Genomic DNA, 24,090 nt, shown 5'->3' on the forward strand with positions numbered 1-24,090 from the left:
CTAGATAGATATAATATGGTAGAATCTCATGGTAGATTTATTGATCCTAAAGGATTCTATGACCTCTTAAGAGAGAGGGTGAAAGCTTCTCACATGCTACAACAAGTTTATTATCTGGATGATATAATCAGAAATATTTTCACTTTGTAGTAACAAGAACCGAGGAAAGAAAAATGGATAGTATTCAGTAAGACCCTAGAATTTATTAATGCTTTTGACTGTCAGTATGACCCTTTGAAAGACAAATAAATATTAGGGAGCCAAAATGCAAGCATTAATGAATAATTTTGTTGTGATAATCCAAACTATGAATGAAAAGAAAGCCACACATATTGAGACATATCCAAACAAGGCTGCAGAAGTAAAAAGGAAGATAAGTAGCAAAAATATAGTGGCTCCTCACTAGTATACACTGCAGAGAAGTGCAGGTTATGTCATGGTTCAAAGTGTGCAACAAGTAAAAGCACAGACCTATGTCACCTTTTATAAAGGAAAAGTGATATCAGAATATAAAGTCTTCAACTTTAATGACATAAAAGTGGCATTTTTGCTTAGAATTTGAAGATGATGTAAACTAATGAAATGTGTAAAATTAGATGAAGTTTATGTCTATAATTTTTTTTTTTTTAATTGTGTGAAAATTTTATCTATTTTTTAATTTTTAAAGTCTATTTTTAAATTTTTTAACAATGCTAAAAATATAGAATTTTTTTCCCATCAAACAAATATATGCAAATGTTCATATTTTGGTTTGATTTGGAATATGTTAGATTTGACATGTACATCTAGTGTACCAAAAAAGAAAAATTTAAATTTAGCTAATATTTTTCAAGTTATAACTGGTCAAAGTCAAAGTTATCAGAAATTGTCAGTTTTTTTCTCCTATCAAACTTTTTCTATCAAATCTCCATATTTTTTTTTTTAAAATAACATATTCTTGAAGAAGACTCTCTCCTCTAGTGCAGTATTAAAAAATAATAATTTTTTAACATGATTTACTATTTTTTTCTTATTTTTGAATAGACATCTTCCTAAATCTTAAAATACCTACTTGTAATATTTTCAAATTATAACATATTATCCATAATCAAAATATTAAAAAAATTATATGATCATAATCTTGACTCCAAGACTTGCAAAACTACATTTTTAGTTTTAAAAAAAAACTTCAATTCAGTAAGTCAAATTAGCCTTCAAAGTGAGAAGTTTGCAGAAGTTCTTTTTTTTGCTTGTGTGGCTGCCACCTAGGATGCCACATAGGTAGTTCCAGCTGAAACTATTTCAGCCATAACTGTTTCGGCTATAAATTTTTTGATCGAAAGCCCCAAGCTTATAAAATTGTTGTCAACCACTTTTTGGCTATTTTTTATGATATTTTGAGCCATTTCATACATGGGGGTTACAGTTGGAACCCTTTTGGCCGAAAGTGTTTCGGTCGTAACCTTGCACGCCCACGTCAACTTAGCAAGTTGCCACATATGTACGATCGGAACATGTTTAGCCATAACCATTATGGCCAGAACTATTTTGGTTGTAACCCCTCCAAATATCACAAACGGTGACACAGGTTTGTGCTTTCACCCCAACAGGCACCCCTTCATCAAAGGCCAAGGCTAGGAAGTCTATCTACAGCCAGCTCTCCAAAAAGGCAAAAATTAGAGCAGGGGTCTTCTTCCTCTCAAAAATAACAATACTCCCCAAGCCAGTCCCAAATCTAGATAGATTATGAAGCATCTCTAAAGGAGCAACTTAAACAAATTGGTTGAGAACAGGATGTGATTGTTACTTCCACAGATTTGGAGATATGGAGAATAACAAGAACCTCCTATGCCTTCCTTGGATTTAGCTATTGCTGATTACCAATGTAAGGAAATTGATCCAATAGTTGCCCAAGCCTCTGAAAGGTTTATTAATGATGAGAATTTTGTAAAATCTAGGGCTTTTGCTCAATTTTTGTGGAGATTAAAGATGGGAAAATTCAAGAAAACATGTGAGAAGATCAAGGCAGTGCAACCAAACAAACCTAATTCAAATATTAAGGAAGAGGTGAAATCTAAATTTTTGAATGATTTTGCTCAATTTACTCCTGAAGCTGGGAGGCAGATAGTTAGACAGTCAGGAGTCCTTCTTCTGCCAAAATGGGATATAGCAAATGCAATTTTTTTTTATTCAGTAAGGAAATAGAGGGATGTTCAACTAAGGACTACTGAAGAAATACTATAGGCTCATAGAGGAGTCAAATTTAGTGATGACCACCAAGCCCTTGTTATATGGTCCATGGAAAAAAGGGACAATACTAGAATGCATGAGATTCCCACTGCAGAGCATACTGGTGCATTGACAGTGTTCAGAGTTGGTGAGATAAGTAGTAAACAAATAATTAGGATGGTATCAGAGATTCTAAAATTTGGTAGCATGGTGCTTGGCCAAGAGGAAGATAAATTTCCCCAACTCAATGCTAGGTTTGAAGAAGTTTTGAAAGCATATGAGGAGAGGGGTATGCAAATACAATCATTAGAAAATAAAGTAACTCAAATGGAGAAGATTCTTGGGAAAAGAAAATTAGGAGAGACTAGTAAGCCCAGAATTGCATACCCTCCATGGCCACCTATTGAACCTTTTAAATCAACACCAATTATTGAGATACCTTATACTCCAGAAAGGCCTTAGTTCTATACTATAGAGGATTTTGAAGAGGAGAAAAATAAGTTATATGCAATGCATGTAGAACTTAATAATCAATATGAAGAAAAATTGAGGCAAGGGATCATGTATTTAATAGATAGGATAGAATGGCCCACATTTTTTGATCAATTAGCAAGGATTTCAGCTACCAAGGATGAATTGAAGCAAAATGAAGCTATACTCAAACCCATTGTACAGAAGTGGATAGAGAGAAATTTAGATATCACTGCTATGTGTATATCTATTATTCAGCTAACATATCATTAGATAGAAGAAATTTTTGATTTACTAAATAAGTTGCAAGGTTTTGATGATAAGAAAGATTATTTCTATAGAATATTAACTATTTGTTTTTCCAAGTATTTTGTCAAAAATTGTGATTTATTCCCTTGTGCTCTAAAAAAAATTGATAAAATAAAGGAAAAGGAAGAATGGAAGAGGGAGATAGTTGAAGCCTTTTGTGAAAGAATAAATAAGGTTATAAATGAAATGGACCATTTGTTATAGGCAATAACAAATGAGGAGTTGGTAAAAATATAGTTATTTTATAATATCATCAGAAAAGATTTTGTTGATATAGAGGCAAATGCAAATTCTTTAGTAATTGTACAAAGAGAAGTTCTAAATTTTGACTAGCCAGAGGACACTACCTACAATAAGTTGAAGGAAGAGTTTATGTCTATAGAATATACAGAAGGAGATGATGAGTTGAAGGACGATGATAAAAAATAAGGTACAAAAGTAGAAGCCACCTTTGCCACTAATGATAGAGACAAAGATGATCCTTAGGGAGCAGGAGATTACTCATCACTGTCACATTTGATGGCCACCTATCCCGAGGAAGTAGAACACTAAAGGAGTATGATCGTAATATTTTTGTCTTTCAAAAGGAAATAATAGAAGTGGACCCACAAAGGAATGTTCAATGTACCAGTCTTTTTGTTGTTCACAGTTTTGTTTTGTTGTGATAGGTGTATGTAAAACTTTTTGAAGGGCACCTGTCAATCACATCTGCCCTTTGCGTGTTGCAACTCATGCCTATATAAATGAGTTTTCAAGGAAATATGATGGTCTAAAACTTGTAGAATTTTTTTTTTCTTTCAAGAAAAGTACATTCAATCGGTTCAATAGTATGCAGGTGTTTTGAGTTAGCTTCTAATTGTACTCTCTGATAACATATTGAAATTGCAGAAAAAGAAATCTATTCTAGGCTTTCAATTGATTTCTATTTGTCATTGTATTAGTCATTTGAAAGGATAATACAAAGGGGTATTTACACTATATTTGTGTCATAAATTTTTGTCTCCTTTTTATGGGTTTGTCTACTTTGTAGTCATTTTAAATAAGGTTTAACTTGATAAGTAGGAGATGATTTCCACAGCTAGTCAAATTGTGATGTGAATATCAGGATTTAACTGTGTGATTTTTGAGTCAAACTCGATGACCCATGTTTCATGAGTAGTGATTCAACATGAATCCATCTCTCATGATAATAAATGGAACACTTAGCACTCATTGGATCTAGGTGATGCTCACAGGGGTGAAGCACCGGGACTTCCCGGGAGGTCACCCATCCCAGTACTACTCCAGCCTGAGCGCGCTTAACTACGGAGTTTCCTCCACAGTTAAACCCAAAGCTTGCAACCCCATTTGCAAAACCTTCACCAAGTGTTGTGCCTTATGAACCATTCATTAGAAAGCCCCTTAAGCTCATCAATTGATAAGTAGGAGATGATTTCCACAGCTAGTCAAATTGTGATGTGAATATCAGGATTTAACTGTGTGATTTTTGAGTCAAACTCGATGACCCATGTTTCATGAGTAGTGATTCAACATGAATCCATCTCTCATGATAATAAATGGAACACTTAGCACTCATTGGATCTAGGTGATGCTCACAGGGGTGAAGCACCGGGACTTCCCGGGAGGTCACCCATCCCAGTACTACTCCAGCCTGAGCGCGCTTAACTACGGAGTTTCCTCCACAGTTAAACCCAAAGCTTGCAACCCCATTTGCAAAACCTTCACCAAGTGTTGTGCCTTATGAACCATTCATTAGAAAGCCCCTTAAGCTCATCAATTGATAAGTAGGAGATGATTTCCACAGCTAGTCAAATTGTGATGTGAATATCAGGATTTAACTGTGTGATTTTTGAGTCAAACTCGATGACCCATGTTTCATGAAACATGGGTCATCGAGTTTGACTCAAAAATCACACAGTTAAATCCTGATATTCACATCACAAGGTTTAACTTGGCTGAATGCAATCTAGATGGGTTGTATGTTGATATCACTGGTGCTTTTAATTTAAAGAATTATAGAAATGCTTCAATGAATTAGTATGGTTTATGAGTTTATAAAAAGGATACTTCATAAGAATGGAAATGGGTGATTACAATTGATTAATTCATTTACAAGTTATTTGAATTAGATCTCCTACCAATAGTCAATTTTCTACCCAATGGATAAGGCATTGGTCATGTAAATCAGAAGTAAGCAAGGGTGAATTTTGCTGCTGCATATCAAATCATTTTTTTTTTAAAAATCAGAAACGTTTCATTCCATTTTTCTTAAATTCACAAATGTTGGTTACCACTTGTTTGCATATAGTTTTATGTGTCTTAGATAGCCACTAATTCATGGAATACTTGTAAACTACAGGAGATTTATAACCAAATCTTCTTATAGGGGATGCATATAGATTTGAGAAACTTTTAGAGGAAATTGGTAAACTGTGTATGTGCCTGAGGGTAAAAGATGAGAATTAGAATGAAACTAAGATAATTTCATACCATAGTTTCATTAGAATCATTCCTAGGTATACCCACCTTGGTTTAGCAAAGCCTAAAGAGTAGAAAACCATTTTTGGTTTTGTTAAAGTTTGGTCAAAGTGGTTTATTCATGTAATTGCTAGTAGGAATTGGCAAATCCTTAGATTGTGCGAGAATTTTCATTGTGATATTGAACATTTTGTTGTTCAGTAGTTTTAAACACCAACAGTTTTTATGAGTCGATCTTTTAATTCAAGGCCTTGCTCATTCCACCTTTTAACAAAAAACAAAATTGTTAGATTAAAAAAATTAGTTCAAGCTATGTACCTTGAATATATTACAACAAATGGATGAAAAGAAAAGTGTAACAACCAATTATATCAAGCTACATTCTTTTTATTTAATTTTGGCCCAAGTATCTTCAATATTAAATCATAAAAAGTTTGATAAAAATGATCATTTCCTACAAAATCATCATGGGATCATTGGTCAAAAATGAGTTATGAATAAGTAAGTTAAAATTGCACTCTAAATAATTACAATTTTAAAGTACCCAAAAGCTTAGGAAATTTTAAGGGAATCATATCTTTCTTGGCCATCAACAATGATGCCTCCAATGATCCAATAGAAGTAACATGGGATATTCTAGGAAAGGCTAGTAAATTATCACCAGTATAGATATTAGTTGTGTCATCATGAGAAGGTGTATCTATCCCTACACAAATTTAATCAATGTCATACTATACTCAAATGAACAAGAAATTACAAATCAAATCATATTTAACACAACAAAATTTAGCAAAACAAGGATTTACCAACTCTAGTTACAACAAGTGTGGATGTTCACAACCTCCTTATTGTAGATCCCATAGTTGGTAATCTCAGAGTGTTGGTCAGCCTCGTGGAAGTAGGTGTATGCAAATCATCAAAACTTGAAAAATAATCATATGTATATACCATGTATTGTCTTTTAAAATATAGATTGCAAAAACATGACAATAGTAATATAAAATGGTCAATAATAATCATGAAGAAAATAATGTCCCTTCTAATGATTGAGAATTGAAATCACATGCATGTATGAGGTACACTAGTACCCTTTTTAGGTGGAACAACCTTGTGTGGTCTCAAAAATTCCTGTAACAAAACATACATATTGTGGTTCATGATCCATGAACTACTATAAAACATAAAGATTTATTGAGCAATTGTCCTGGCAAATGACTCATTATTTCTTACTTCCAAACAATGTGCTCTATGACACAATTCATTTCTTGTGGCCTTTTTCTCTTCTATTGGATTTGGATCCATCACAAGCCCAAGAATTTTTAGTTTGATGGTCTTGAGGGTCTTTTTGCACATGGTTATAAGGTCACTGCTATATGTGATGTCATCATCACATAATACTGTGGCTTCCATATTAGCAAGTAATTGTTGTTGTGCAATATGTTATTTTCCCTTTCCCTAAGTATCAAATTGTGACAAAAACATTAGTAAAACAATCAAAAAAATTCCAAAACCTTAATGAAAGTAACATAGTAAGATGACATTTTGTAAAATTACAACTGTATAAATTTTTATATAGAAGGTTTACCTGCATTGTAGAAGGGGTGGGAGCAACATTGTTGCCTCTATCATCTGATGGAATGGCCATGTTTCCCTATGAAAAATAATATATATAAAAAAATTAGCATAATGAAAGGAATAGTCAAATTAGAAAAAAACTTATTAATAAAATGGTATATTGTATATTCGAGTTCTAATTGGAAGTAATTAGTTAAAATATTACATACATAGTACTTACATGTCCCATGATGGTAACTATCTTTATATCTATGCAATTAAAATTATAATCTATTATAAACTCTTCCCCTAAACTTATAGATTTTATTGCACATAAAAAAACATGATTTCCCTCACGTGCCTTAGAAATGCAATTCAGTCACCTATTAGTTGAACAAGGATGCATACTATTTATAAAACCTACAATGTTCCCTATTTCCTTTTGCCTCGCATCAATATACACATCAAGTCTTTTGATTTGATCATTTCTTTCCATTGTAGATAATTTTCTAACAGTGCATACCTATGCATACTTTTCTTATATTCAACTATCTACATCTAGTTATTGTAATTGTAACAAGGTCCTACATACTCTATCAATTCAACAACTTTTTTATAACTAACCTTTATGTCATCCATGAAAAATAGGCCCAAACCATGTAATGATGAGGGATCTATGTGATATATCCTCTTGTTAATACAAAATTAGTGTTAATTGGAGGTAAATCCTTGGCAACTCATTCTTTCTCAAGATGTGTGTACCTCAAGGCAACCTTGATGTTGCCCTTTGTCTCATCATCATAAGAACATGACCCCCCTTGAGCAAGGAAAAATTGCATGTGCTTATTGAATTTTCATCTAATCTTTTGACCTCTATTTTGTCTCTCTTTCATAGACCTACTAAATATCTCGATATCCTCTTCTATTCCCACATTTACCTCACTTAAGGAAGACAAATCTGATAGATACCTATTTGGTGGTACTTGTAGCCCATCAAATGAGAGGTATAGTTGAAGGAGAAATATATTTTTCTATAAAATGAGGCTAATATTTATGAAGTTTTCCTAAAGTTAATGTTGAAGGTAAGGTGAAAGCAAGCATGTAATAAACTTGTACCTCCCAATCCATGTCACTTTGTACGATCCTCATTAAAGGAGTATAGTTTCCTACATATGTAAATCATTTGTCTTAAGTTAGTTATAAATTACATGATACTTATGCTACAAATTACATAGAACATAACATGTACAATATGCCTACATCATAAAAAAATATAACATTGTATATTTTTTAATTGGTTACCTCTAAAATATATATATTATAAGTAATCAGCACCAACAATTGAGCATCATAATAAATATTTCAACCTAATAAAAATGTATACATTTCTATTGGTCATGTCATTGATCATCTTCTCCATCCATCTCATCATCATGAACATCATCATTATCATCATCATCATCCAAATTGTCAAAATGACCATTGTCAACATCATAATCGTCACTATGACCATCATCATTGTCGTCATCATCATCACCACCATCATCATCTTCACCACCATCACCACCATCAGCATCATCAACATCATCAACATCATCATCATCATCATCAATGCCATCACCATCATCATGAACATATTTGTCATCATCATCATCTCCTTCTTCATCTTCACCATCATCATCATCTGCGTCACCTTCCACTTCTTTGGTATCCTCTTCTTCAATTACATTATATTTTACTAGTCTTCCTCTTGGATCATGTTTAACGACAAATGACCAACCCATTTTATGTGGAACACCAAAGTAAAACACTTGCTCAAATTGGCTTGGAAGAACATAGGGCTCATTTCCAACTAGCTCAAATCACCTTGTATTAATCATTGTAAATCCATTATCATGTTTTATAATAGCTCTATTAGGATCATTTTGATTTAGTTGTAGCCTGTACCATTTGACACCAAATAGTTTGAAGGAATTAAAGTTGCACTTAATTATATCATCCAAAATGCCATAGTATATATTTTCATATTGTTGAGGATACATGTCATTGTGTAAGCTAAAAATGGAACTCAATACTCACACTTCAACATAGTCCTTATTTGTTAAATGCATTCAAGAATGAACATTAATTTTTTATCTCAAATGATTAACAAGGTGGCCTATTGCCTTCTATCTAGGTGGGGTTTTCTACTCTTAGAACAAGTTTAGTAACCATGACCGTTGCTAGAATGAAGGATTTCTTTAGTATGTATGCAAGATTGAACTAAAATTAAACTAAATGTATGCAATATTGAACTATGAACAAGTAAAAATTAAGCTAGATGTATGCAAAATAAAGCGAGAACTCATATAAGCTAGAATGATAGATTAAGAAAGCTAAAAATCAAGAATGCTAGAAATTCTAAAAGGCTTAAAACTAATAGAATTATGATGCATGATAATTCCTATATTTAGCTCTTAGAATGCCTTGTATTTATAGATTTTTTCAAGGGCTTGGGGAAGAATTGAGAATTTACCGTGGTGAAGGTAAAAATGAATTAAAAATCATTATAAGGGAGTCCACTTTGATTTAAAAATTCATAAATGAAGGTCCCATTTGGATTATTTTATTGAAAATGGAGAACCCATTTTGATTAAAATATTGAGCACTTTGAATGGAATAATGATTTATGAATCCACTTTGGGATAGAATAATGATTTATGAATCCACGTTGAATAAAGAAAGATTTTGAATCCATTGTGAATAAACAATGAATATCCTTAAATTCCACTTTAAGTAAAATATTCATTTTGGAATAAACAATGAATATCCTTGAATTCCACTTTGAATAAGATATTTTGAATCCATTATGAATAAAAAATGAATATCCTTAAATTCCACTTTGATTAAAATATTCATTATGGGATAAACAATGAATATCATTGAATTCCACTTTAAATAAAATATTCATAAGTCAAATGGGGTCCTCTTTCAAATATAAAAATAATATTTGAGGATAATTGCTTATTTAAATTAATTTGAAATTGATATTCATGTGCAAAATTCAAATGGGTTCAAATAGTTGATTTGTTTGAATTCTTTTAATTCTTTGGTTCAATTAATTCAATTTGAACCTTCACCATGAGATATAATTCTACATTTTTAAATGATTGACCAATTTTGGGTGATTACATTTTCCCCTCTTTGAATTGATGTGTGAGTAGTGCATTGACTCAAAGAATAGTCTAAATTGAAGTGTAGAATGAGAACTAAGATCGGTTCTAAGTTTAATAAGAAGATTGATTCATAAGATTTTTAGGACTATCTTTAGATCAAAGCTTAGTCCTCCAGAGTCAGGGTTAGAATGCCCCAATACTAGTTCATGTTTAGATGAAGATTTGTAGAATTGTCCCTAGAATGAGGCTCAATCCTCTAGAGTTAGGGTTAGAACACCTCAATACCTATCTAAGAGATTTTCATGATCTATAGAATCATCCTCAGGAGTCAAGGTTAGAATGCCCTAATACCTATCTATGACAATACCAATCACAATTCATAGGATTGTTCCTAGAAAAAGACTCAATCCTTACGACTTAAGGTTAGAGTGCCTCGATACCTATCCATTAAAAGATGATTGAAAATAGTTTTAGGACTATCTCAAGAATGAAGCTTAATCCTCTAGAGTCAGGGTTAGAATACCCTGATACTAGTCTATAAATTGTTGACAAGACTTATCATGAGTCATAGGATTATCCTTAGAACAAGGCTTAATCCTCAAGAGTTAGGGTTAGAATGCCCTAATACTTGTCCATCGAGCTATGATTTGAGTTGTCAAAATTTTGATTGATAGAAAATCAATGACTTGATTGATCAATAGTAGTTGATGTAAGAGTTGATTGATGATTCAAGATTTGATTGAAGAAGCAAGATTTGGTTAATAGAAATGTAATGATGTAATCAACCTTCCCCCTTAGGAACAAAATCAAAAGATGATATGTCAACAATATTAATGTAGAGAAACAGATTGTGATTTTGATCCCGAAAAATAGACTCAAGATTATCAAATTAAGAAGAGGTGAGGAAATGTAAGTCATGGTGAATATTCTACCCTTTGTTTTGGAAAAGACAAGTCAAATATCTATGGGATCTATGTGGAGTGAAAAGCTAAGAGGAAATGCAAAGCTAAAGTGAATGCAATCCTAAGACTTTGGTTACTAAACTCTTAAGTTCATCATAGAGAAATATGATATAGTACAATCACCACTGGATCAACCATAGCCATATAAATACTTTATCATTCCCAATCAATATGTATGTGAAAAAATTATTTATAATAATTACAAAATGTATGATAATTACAAAATTGCCACAATAAAACACCACAGTTAGAAAACAAAGAAAAAGTTCATATTTTTCATCTTTTCTTCTCTAGTCTCAGACATCATCAAGTTGCTAGAAAAATGATGACTGAAAAAAAAAAGTAAACATCGCGTAATCTTCATGTGCATGTTTTTTTGAAGAACAATTATATACAATAGTATGAAATTTGTCGCCATGCAGAAAATAAAGCCAATGGTAGAACCATGTGCATTTGTCAGCAAATGTAAATAACAAACCCGTTGTAGCAAATAGTTGAAGGTTTATCTATTGTGATATTATTTTTGGATGCTCATAGGATTTGACCAAGTAAAGATTGGATAAATCATTATTGTAAAGAATCTTACAATTTTGGTTACATGTGATGTGTTTGTCAAAGTGTACCAATCTTGGCTTGTTTGAAGACAAGCATGAATGCACATTGGAAGTGTTGTTTGGAAGAAACAAGAGTGCAATGCAACTGTCAAAAGCCATTATGTTTGTTGTGCTGGGAAGATGAGGTTGGTTGTTGTGCAATTGTTATGTGTCATGAGATATGTGAAAATCAATTAGAGTGGCATTATTATGTGTCATTTTGAAAAAGACGGTGGACAACTCTCTTGCTCCTAAGAAGTTGGTAGTGTGTAGTAGAAGGTATTGAGATTTTGTTGCCATAAATAGGTGAGCGAGTCTTAATGAGTTGATTCATAGTGTGTCAAAAGCATCGAAAGACTCCAAAAATCCATAAGAAGATAGTTGTATCTGTTTGTGTACAAAAATAGCCATAGCAGGATCATAAGAAAAATCACAAGAGTATCAGATGGGAGAAGAAAAGCTTGGAGGATGGCTAGATGATGATAGTGATAGTGTGGTAGATAGAATGTAGTGGAGAAGACATAGAAGAGAAAAGTGTAGCCGATCAAAAGAAAGTGGAGCATCCTCTCATTGAAATGTGTGTCAGTGTGAATGGGAAGCCATAGAGGCAAGTCAAGGTGAACTGCCCCAAGATCCAACAAAAGAAACTGAGGAAGATCCCACCCTGCTATAGATGTTAGTTGAAAGTGCAATGTAGATCATGAGGCAAAATGAGAAAGTGGAGGAAACTAAATCTCTAGGTGATGGGATGCAACTAGAAGATAGCAACATGTGTGTCTGCTTTACTAATAGTCAGACAGAAGTGCAAATGCCGATAGAAAAGGTTGCCACAGTCATTGAGCAAGGAACTATGGTGAAGCCAATATCATCACCATTTTGGCATGGAAAGAACATCCTAGGGGGAATGATTGACTTCTATAGAGAAGGTGAGTAGTTATGTTATGTCTTCATTTCATCCTTTCAGAGAAGTACAGCTTGGTATTGTCTTGCAACTAGTTCATGATGCAGTCATGGAGATGGAAGCAAAGCTAAAGAAAGTGTGGTAGAGATAGAGTGGGCTGATGATGCAGAGAAAGATGCAGATTTCTTTCAAATTTTGATTGAGAGAGCCCAAGAAGATGGAGCACGTGAGGAAGTGAAATGGGCAGAAGAAATGTTGGCAGCAGAATGAGTGTGAGAAGAGACTGTAGAGGCATCTCTAGTATCAAAGTAGGCATCAGTAGAACAAATTTTCAATGAGATGGTGTTGTTATGAGCTTAGGTGGAAGCATTTAGAGAAACTATGGCAAAGACTAATGCCATAGCATATCGATCACAAGATCAATTAAATGTTGCCAGCACAAGGATCACCCACTTCATGAATTAGATGCATGAAGTGAAGCATGAGAGGGAATCCTGCAAAATGACTATGAATATGTATAAGATAGAATAGGACATTGCTCTATAGGAAATAATGCTACTTGGGGTAGTGAGACTGCAGTCAAATATAAATGAAGTTTGAGAGTGGTTAGAGAAGCTTGCACAAGAGGCAGCATACCACATGGGATTGTATCATCAGGCGGTCCCTCTAGAGCATAAGAGACGAGTATCCTTCTTAGATAGAATGTTTATGACATAAATGAACACTATGTTGAGACATGGCCATATCCCAATTCCTATGGATACAATTTGGGAAGGTGTAAGACTGACACCAAGTGCTTCATCATCTAAAACTACACAAATAGGAGTGGGAATGCTACCTATTGGGAGTCCAAATATCTAGTCTCCAAGAGGAGGAGCTCAATGAGCATTTGTTTTATGTTTTGGCTTTGTGTGCTTGTAATTGATGCTTGTCATTCATAAAATGCATATTTTTTTGTCTTCCAAACATTGTCTCATATGTCTATCATATTGTGAAACTATTTTTGACTTTAAAATGTAATTACTTAAGAATATCAACCTGAGACCTAACCAATGTTTTCATATGAACCCAGTCGAGGTATGCAAACCTATCCTAAAGGAGTAGCAATTATAGATGGACACTAGATGGATATTAAAAAATTGGATCATCGGATTTAATATTCTTAGCATTTTAAATTTGTTGATAGTAAAATGAATGTTTAAATTTTTTTGGAATTTTGTAAATGTTTTTGGGATTTTTGAAAAGTTTTAATTTTTTTTTTTTTTTTTTATGATTATTTGATTTGGTTATTCAAAATAGTTAAATATACATTCAATGTAGGGCCTCACCAAAGATTTCATATAAAACTGGTTGAGGTATGCATACCTATCCCGAAAGAGCAGCAATTATAGACAGACACCAGTTCAACATGAAATCAGTGGATCATCAGATTGAAATATATATGCAAAATTTTGAATATATTATGTGGTTGTGTGTGTGTGTGTGTGTGTAGCTTTCAGATTTTTAGAACCAAGTTCAAATGTATATAGTGGTCTAATTGGATTGATATCATGTTTGAAAGTCAGAGTGTGAGTATGGAACATCTCTATATAATAGTGATAGCAGACAAACTTAGTTTGAACAACTGGTGACTGACGTGAGAGAGATATTCATAGAACACTAAAGGAATCTCATGGTAATAAAGTGGTAGCAGACAGACTCAGCTAGGACAACTAGTGACTGATGCAAGAGAGATTTTTTGAAAGTATAGGATATTGCTCCTAGCATAGATAGGTTGCCCCCTAGACTTATGACCAGTTTCAATCCATGTAAGTAGGATAGTAAACTAAAGTAGGAAATTGGCAGAAATAAACGCACTCAAAGTAAGAAAGTTTTTTTTTTGGGTATTATCAAGGTGTCTATGGATAGGTTTTCACCAAGATAATGCTTTTTTTCAAGACTTTTTTTTAAAGGGCATTTAGATATTCACAAAAAAAATTTGGACCAAGAATCAACTATAGAAGCTTTTTAAATGAATGGTGTTGATTGGATCCTTGAGTAATTCTCCTTCAATGGTTGAGAGTTGTTATGCACCAGATCCAAACATAGTAGTAACAATATAAGGATCAAGCCAGTTTGGTTCAAATTTCCCTTCTATATCCGATGTTGTTGATTATGAGGGTTCTCTCTCAAAACAAGATCACCCACTTAGAAGTCCCATGGTTTAACTTTCTTATTGTAACTCTTAGACATTCACTTCTGATAAGCTCTGAGATGATTGAACACCACTTGCCAAAATTCATTGAGCAGTTCTAGCTCTTCTAGCTATGATATTCTATAGTCATCATCAATAATGAGGCCTTTTAGAGAGACTTGTACAGTAGGAATCTCAAACTCAATAGGAAGCATAGCATCTACTCCATTTACCAAAGAAAAGGGTGTTGCTCCATTTGGTGTTCTAATGCTAGTTCTGTAAGCCCATAGAGCTGGATTAATTTGGAGGTGCCAGTCCCTTCTAGATTTGTTAACTGTGTGATGTAGGATTTTAAGGATAGCCTTATTGGATGCTTTTTCTTGTCCATTACCCCGAGGATAATAGATGGAAGACCAATGTTGCTTGATTTTGAACTTTGAACATAGCCCTTTGAGATCCTTATTTTTAAATTGTCCTCCATTGTCAATTACAATGGAGGAAGGTACATTATACCTATAGATGATGTAGTTTAGAATGAACATAGCTACAATTTTTCTAGTGGTATCAATAAGGGGTACTGCCTGTACCCACTTTGTGAAGTAGTCTATAGTAGTAATAATGAACTTATGTCCCTTTGAGGAAGATGGATGAATCTAACCCACGAGATTCAAGGCTCATTGTTGGAATGGCCATAATGTGATGATTGAAATTAGCTCCCTACCTAAAGCATGAATCAAATTACTATGAAGTTGGCATTATTTGCAAGATTTAGCATATTGTGCAGCTTCTTTCTCCATTTTTGGCCAATAGTAACTAGCTCTAATAAGTTTGTGAGCTAGTGTCAAGCCATGAGAGTGTGATCCAAAAATACCTTCATGTATCTCAATTAAAGCATGTTTGGACTCATCAAGTTCTAGACACCTAAGGAGGGTACCATCTAGACCTTATCTATATAAGTCATCAGCTATGATGACATACCATGATGTAGATAGTAGTTTTCCACAATCCATTAGAATTCTTAGCTAAGAATACCATGATGTGTTGCAGATAAGATGATGTTTTCATTTTGAGTTAGATCATCTGGAACAATTTGGTCACATAAGTAGGAATAAATATTATAGTAGTGAGATGAATTGTGTCCTATAATAGAATAGATCATCTGGGAGTTGGGAGAGTCATAGGTAGGGTAGTATAATGCTTCCACTAGGAACTCGTGTCTAAAGTCATTACCTGGTACTTGAAAAATAGAAGCAAGTGTAGCCATGACATCAACTGCTTTATTATTTTCTTGAGGAATCTGTTGGAAGGTGACACATGCAAAATATTTCTTTAGATCATCAACCATTATCTTGCAGGGAATGAGTTTTTCATCTTTTATTTGGTAGAGGTCATTGATTTGATTAATCATGAGTTGTGAGTCTCCAAAGATGTTTAGTTCATTAACCCTCCATTCAATGGCAATTTTCATCCCCTTGATTAAGGCTTCATATTCAGCAATATTGTTTGTACAAGGAAAGAAAATCTTGTATACCTTGGGGAGATAATATTGTTGAGGGGTAATAAATAGTATTCTAGCACTAGATCCATGTTGAGTAAAGAACCCATCAAAGAACGTATCTTCCATGTTTGTTATTTCAATAACAATATGGACTCATCTAGAAACTCAATGGTCATAGGGTAGTGATTTTGTAATAGCTTGTCCTTTTATAGCTTTCCTTTTGACATATTCAATGTCAAATTCACTTAGTATCATGACCCATTTTGCTAGCCTTCCAGTAAGTATTGCTTTGCTCAAAAAATATTTTAGTGGATCAATTTTTGCAACCAGTCTTATGGAGTGAGCAAGCATGTAGTGTCTAAGTTTTTGTAAAGCAAAGACAACTATTAGACAAGCCTTCTCAGTTGTAGTGTATTTCATCTCATAATATACTAGTGTGTGATTGATATAATAGATTGCTCGCTCTTTCTTGTTCTGATCTTCTTGAGCCACTAAAGCACCTAAGGATGAATCTATAGTTGAGATGTACAAGATAAGAGATTTCCCTTGAATAGGAGGCATTAATATGGGTGGATTAGTAACGTATTTTTTACTTGAGTCAAGCTTTTATAACATTCCTTATTCCATTCATATGTCACACCCTTATGCAAAGTTTTGGTAAATGGTTGTGAATGATCTACAAGTTGTGAGATGAACTATCGAATAGACTAGAGTCTCCCTTGAAATCCTCTCATCTAACTTATGTTTTTAGGTGGAGGCATTTCCATAATAGCTTGAACCTTTTTAGGGTCCACTTTTATGCCTTTGGCTGAGATAATGTACCCTAGTAATTTTCCTAATGTGACCCCAAACGCACATTTCTTAGGATTTAGTCAAAGAATAAACTACTCGATGTGGTCTAAGATAGGGCCCAAGTCATTAAGATGAGTGTTTCTACGCACACTCTTTGCTAGTGTATCATCCACATAGTCCTCCATAGTTTTATGCATCATATCATAAAAGATTGTGGTTACAGCTCTTTGATAGGTGGCCCCAGCAGTTTTAAAGAAAAATGGCATCACATTCCAGCAAAATGTTCCCCAAGCACATGTAAAAGTTGTTTTCTCTTGATCTTCTAGTGCAATTTTTATTTGGTTATAACCAAAGAAACCATCCATTAGTGAATAAATTTCATATCCTACTATCATATCCACTATCAATGTTTGGTATTAGAAAGTCATCCTTCAGACATCCTTTATTGAGATCCCTAAAGTTAGTGCATACTCTAGAAGATTTTCCTAGCTTAGAAACTGTCACTATATTAGAGATCCATTGTACATAATCAATTGCATTAATGAATCCATCTTTTAATAGTTTCTCTAACTCTACTTTGATCAGTAGTGCAATATGGGGATGCATCTTTCTTAGTTTTTGTTTCATAGGCTTTACTCCTAGTGTTATGGACAAATGATGCATAATGAGGTCAGGGCCTAGACCCAACATATTAGAATATATCCATGCAAAGTTGATTTTCTTTTCTTGGAAGAAGATGGTAAATTTGTCTTTCTCTTCAACTGATAATGATTGTGCAAAATGTATGATCTAGGGATTTTCTTCAGATCCCAAGTTTACTGGTTGTGTTGGCTCAATTAGTACTAATGATCTTTCTTGAATATGACTTGGAAGTGTATAAAATATCTCATCTTTGGGTGCCTTAGAGAGCTTTTCACCTTTAGATACATCTTTTATTTTTACTATTTTAGGCTCTAATACTGCCACAATGTGATTTTCAATATTAGAGTGCTTGTTGTTTTTCATTTTGATTATATGACTGAGATATTTGATATCAATGTCAAGTATGCCTAAACTTTGTTCATTGGTGGAAGACATTACAGGTTTGATAGTGTTTAGGTAACAGGCTAGAGCATAGTCATTTTGGAACATGGGGACTTCATTGGATGTAGAATTTTGGTTCCAATCTATAAGCTCAGGATGTATGAGTGAGAGAGAAGTAATTGGTTCTAATGCATTCACAATATAATCATCAAAAGAATGAACTAATAATTCAATGCCTAGGAGATTTCATCCAAAGGTATACTCAATTCTCTTTGATCTCTAATGTCATTAAAAGAGAACATGTCAGTATAAGTAGAATTAAACTCATCAGTCCTAACCTTAGAACTCTCTCCTATTTCAAGCTGGTTTTTCGTATTTATGAACCATGTCTACTACTATATCAATAGTTGCATCTAAACGAGAGTCAAACTCATACTCATGGGAGTCTGTACTACTTTCAGTTTCTTGAGCTTGGCTAGATTGACCCTATTCAAATTGTGTAGATTGGTATGATTCATTGTGATAATGAGAGTTTACATTTTGAGTTTCTCTTAATTTTTAAGTTGTTTCATCAGAGTCCTTGTTAATGGTAATAATACCAACTCATGGTATAAAATCATCAGGTTCTACTAGCAATGCTTCAATGTCAATTCGAATAGGAAAAGGAAAGTTATCTTCCCCATCAGAAATTTCCTCCTATTTTTTAGGTTAAGACTCATTTTCAGATTCAAGTGAACTATCAGGTATTGAAATGAATTTTTTCATTCCTAAGTGAAATGGTGCCCTTTTGAATCCTACACCAACTATGTCCTTAGGTCTTCGATATTTGGCTTCAATTGGATTGATCAATCCTTTGTTATTTTTTTCTATAGGACCCTTTCCTTTGTAGCCTAATCATTTCATGAGTTTAAGATCTTTCCCATATCTTTCAGGAGTTATCTCATAGTTTTGAATTTTACTATCCTTTGTATCTAGACATTTGCATATCTAATCTGAAATAACTTTGTCTTCATCCTCATCTTCTAGAGGTATAGTTGCTTGTACAAAAGAACCATTATAAATAGCCTTAGGTGGTGCTCTAGAAGATTTCATTTCTTTAGAAGGTCTCCCATAATAGTGAGGAGATGGTGGAAGTAAACTCAAAGATAGTACAAGTTCTATCTTGTATTCTCCCATGCCAATATCTTTTAGTTTGACAGATTTCACAATGTCTTGCATCCTTCCATCATAATATTCAGTAGCATCTATGTTTGTTAGTACCAAACTATCAGTAGTTTGATTGAGGGTATTGCAAGTATAGTTGACATTGGCAAGTATTGTCACTTCTACTCCTTGAAAAGGAAACTTTATACATTGGTGGTATGTGGAAGAAACTACTTTCATCTCATGTATCCATGGTCTACCCAATAGTATTTTGTATGCTAGAGGTATGTCAAGAACTTGACATATGACATTCCTCTCAATAGGTCCCACTCGGATGGGTAATATAGCAAGTCCCTTGGATTTTATTTCTTCTTCATCATAGGCTTTTATAGTAATTCTCCTATGAGGATAAATAGATCCTTCATCATAGCCTAGTTGAGTTAACAGGCTAGCAGAACAGATATTGAGACCAACACCATTGTCTATCAAAACATGACAGGCACACTTCTTAAGGATCATGACCTCAATATGCAATTGTTGGTTATGTGGATGACTCAAAGAATTATCATCCCCCTTAGAGAAAGATAATTAATTCAGTGAAGTCAGATGACCTACCATAGATTGAAATCAATCAAGATCTAAATCCTAAGGTACACTAGACTCAACTAGAGCTTTGTAAAGAACCTCCTTATGAGCAGGTGAGATTTTTAGTACTTCAAAAATTGTGATTTGAGCTTGTGTTATTTGTAATTGAGCCAAGATATTATAATTTTCAATATTGGAAGTTGATATTAAATTTATATTCTAGTCAGTAGTACAAGCAATGGGTTTGTTTGTAGTATGTTCTAGTTCAAATGTAGAAGGTACAAGACCTAGGAGTACTAGTTTTGAATGTGATCGTGTGATAGAATTTGCACCAACATGAGATTTTTCTTTATCAAGTTTAGAAGTTGTAGCTCTGTTAAGAACAAATGGAGTTTTTGACTTGTTTTTTTGTCACTAAGCCCCTTTATGGTTAGGACATTGCAATATTCAGACCCCACAAGTTCAACCATATTGATCAAATCATCATTGTTGGTATATGTATAGTTGACCTTTGTGTTATTCTTTGGAGTAGATGTTTCTCCCTTTTCATATGTTCCTTGAATGCTTTGTGAGAAAAATTTTTACTATGATCTCCTACAACTATCTCAGTAGCATTAGTTAAATTCTAAATTTGGTGTCTCAGTTGTATGCAGTTGTTTGTTCTATGACCAGGGTTTTGGTGATATTCACAGTACTAATCATCACTCCACCATTTGGGCCTTGGTTGTGGATCATATGGTTGATTATTTTTCTAGAGGAGTATGAGTTTATTTTGAAGAAGTGTCTTGTAAACCACTTCCATTGGTTGACCAAGAGGTTTATATTCATGAGGTGTATAATCACGCTTGGGTTTAGTAATCCAAGGCTTGTCTTTAGATGAATTTTTAGTTGGTTTAGCATTTGTGTGAGCCTTTTCAATAGATTTAGCTACTTGTATGTTGTTTGTGAGATTGAAGGTAGCTTTAGGAGGTTTAGGAGTGACGTTGTCAACTACTCCATTATTTACCACATGACATTTTTTGTTGATGTATTTGGATTTGTCTTTGTTTGAGTTAGACCCTTGTTTGTTATCTTTATATAGGGTAAACTCTCCTTTCTTGACCATGATTTCCTCTATGTGGACAACTTCTTTAATCTTCTCATCAAAGGACAAGGGTCCTTGCATTTGGATTTTATACCCAAAATCAAGTAGGAGGGTATCCATAAAGATGTCAAGTTTCTCAGTCTTAGGTATCTTGCGAGAGTACTTAGTGTAAGCCTCCATCCTTAGAGGAAAGTCAAGAAAGGTTCTCCTATTTTCTGTTTGAGATTGCAAAGATCTTTGATATTAACCAAATGTTGTATGTTGTGTGAGTAGTGTTGAACAAACATGTTTGCAATTCCATCAAAGGTTTTAATCCCAAGGGGTAATCATGAGAACTATTCCATAGCTGGTCCACCCAAACTACATGGGAATAGGCACATAAGGTAAGTTTGGTCATGCATAAAATCCATAGATAAAGCACCAAATTCCCTCAAGTGGTCTTAGGGATCACAAGTACCCAAATATTTATCATATATTGGAATTTTAACTCTTTTAGGAAAAGGAAGCATGGAGAGGTTTTTGTCAAAATGAAATGGACAAATGGTATCTAATGAGAATTATTTTGTTGGTTTGTCCTTTTCTTTCATCATTTGGATTAGTTGCTCTTGCATGCTTTGAATTTTTTTTAAAATTTAGAGGTTTCAGTTTCTTCCTCTTTAATCACAAGAATTTCTATATTGTAGCCTGAGGGTAATTTAGCTCTTCTTTAGCAAGATTAAGAAGGTATTTCTCTTTCTCCTCGTTCATGAGGATCTCCATCATTTTTTGAAAAAAATTATTTTTTGGGCTTGTTCTATGTCCTCTTAGGTTATTTCATCTTCATCATCACTAGGGATGTTTTGATTTTTTCCATTATCAAACTTCCTATCTTCATCCCATTTTGCATCATTACTATGTTCTCCTTGTTGCTTTGGACTCTCCATTTTGTTATGCAAGTTCTCAATGTGTGGAAACTTAGTATGAGGAGGTGTTGTGTTTGTATTGTCTAAATCAGACCTAGAACTAGAATGTTTTTGAAAAAGTGGATTTCACACTTGACTAAAGTTGATAGGAAAGACTCATTTGATGTAAGGTTGAATGACTAGAAAAATAGATCGATATGATCTTTTAGTAGGTGTACTAGGTGAAGAAGACCATGGAGAAGATCGTGACATCACTCTAGGATGCTCAGATTGTGTATAGGAATTAGAGAAACCACTACCATGACTTCTATGTACAGTGCTTCTAGCCCGTCGTATAGGAAACACACATCCGCTTCTAGTTGTAATAGGCATAGACAAAAACTTCTAGTAATCGAGACTTAGGACCAAAAATAAAATTTCATCTCAAGGGTGTATAGTAGTATCAAGGGTGATGTTTCCACAATACCAATAGTGAATAGAGTGGCTAGAACAACCAAGTTTGACTATCATAATAGCAAGGGATAACAACACAATAGAACAAGTAAAATAGTGAAGTGGTGAGACTAGTTCAGATGTTGATTTCAAATGTTCAATTAAGAAGATTCATTTTCAGACTATTAAAAACATAGAAGTGTATAAGTGTTCCTAAATAGAGACTAGATGTGTCAGACTTGAAGTAGTTCATTGGATAGAAAATTTAACTTTTAAACAATTTTGAGCAAAATTTTAGGTGACCAGTTGCAATTTGACAAGTTTGTGTTTATGTGTATTTTGAATAGTCAAGCACTCCAAACACATCAACAATCCTATCAAATGCTTTCAATATAGGTTATACATAGATCAACTATGGGGTGTCCTCGATATACACAAGGTACATGAGGCCCATATCAGTAGATGAAAGAAAATAGTGCCACACAATCGAGGGGAGACGGTAACCCAAATCTCCACCTTCACTTCCCAAAGGCATAAAGTACTTTGGGACTTAGCCAAGAGTGAAAAAAAAATTTATTTCAAGAGAGCTGTCTTTAGATTCACCTCCTGATTCTTATACTCTGCCAGAACACTAGAGTTGAGGTCATCCCAAGAGGTGATGAAATCCCCAATAAGGCCTCCTAAGAAAAATAAAACAAGTCCACTTATTTCTTGTGCATTCAAGATCACCCAAAGGCACAAGAGGAGTGAATACATCAGTGGCCTTGGGGTTTAAAAGACACTTTTTCTTTCCTAATGAATCTTTAGATTTTGTAATCTACTCTTAAAGACACTCATGTTTAGCATGCAAAGTTCTTTCCAACTTATAGCGTCATCAACATAAGAAATTGAGAGTTCATTAACAAAAGTAAATCAAGTGTCATCAACATAAGTAAATTGAGTGTCTTCAACATAAGAAATTGATAGGGAAAAGAACCAATTCCTTTATGAATTCAAGATTGAATGTATTCATTTTAAGCACCAAAATTCAAATATTTCATTGCAATGATTCTTTGATCCTTAAGCACTCAAGAGTGTGTTACTAGCATGCATTACAATGAAAATGTATTCTCTTTAAGGCACTCAATAGTGTATTTTAGCATTCATTCCAATGAAATACATGTAGATTTTCTTTAAGCATTCAAGATTGTGTTTTAGCATGCATTCCACTGAAAAAGATAATAGTTTTTTTCAGGACATTTTTTCTAAGGGCATTTAGATATTCACAAAAGAACTTTGGACCAAGAATGAATTGTAGAATCCTTTTAGATGAAAGGTGTTGATGAGATGCTTGAGTAATTCTCCTTCAGTGGTTGAGAGTTGGTATGCACTAGATCCAAACACACTAGTAACAATATGAGGATCAAGCCAGTTTGGTTCAAATTTTCCCTTTTGTATCCTATGTTACTGATTGTGAATGTTCTCTCTCAGAACAAGATCAGCCACTTGGAAGTTTCAAGGATATTCATTGTTTATTTTATAATGAATATGTTACTCAAAGGGGAATTTAAGGATATTCATTGTTTATTCAAAATGGTTTTTTTTTGTACTTTTTTTTTTCTAAGGGCATTTAGATATTCAAAAAAGAACTTTGGACCAAGAGTCAACTGTAGAATCATTTTAGATGAAGCATTTTGATTAGATCCTTGAGTAATTCTCCTTTAGTGGAATGCAAAGGTTTGATCTAAATTAAACTAAATGTAAGATAAAAATTGAACTCAAGACTCACACTTCAACATAGTCCTTATTTGTTAAATGCATTCAAGAATGAACATTAATTGTTCATCT

Source organism: Cupressus sempervirens, chromosome 4 (genome assembly GCF_028749045.1).
Source record: "Cupressus sempervirens isolate cs-2001-9-10 chromosome 4, ASM2874904v1, whole genome shotgun sequence".
In the NCBI taxonomy this organism is placed as follows: domain Eukaryota; kingdom Viridiplantae; phylum Streptophyta; class Pinopsida; order Cupressales; family Cupressaceae; genus Cupressus; species Cupressus sempervirens.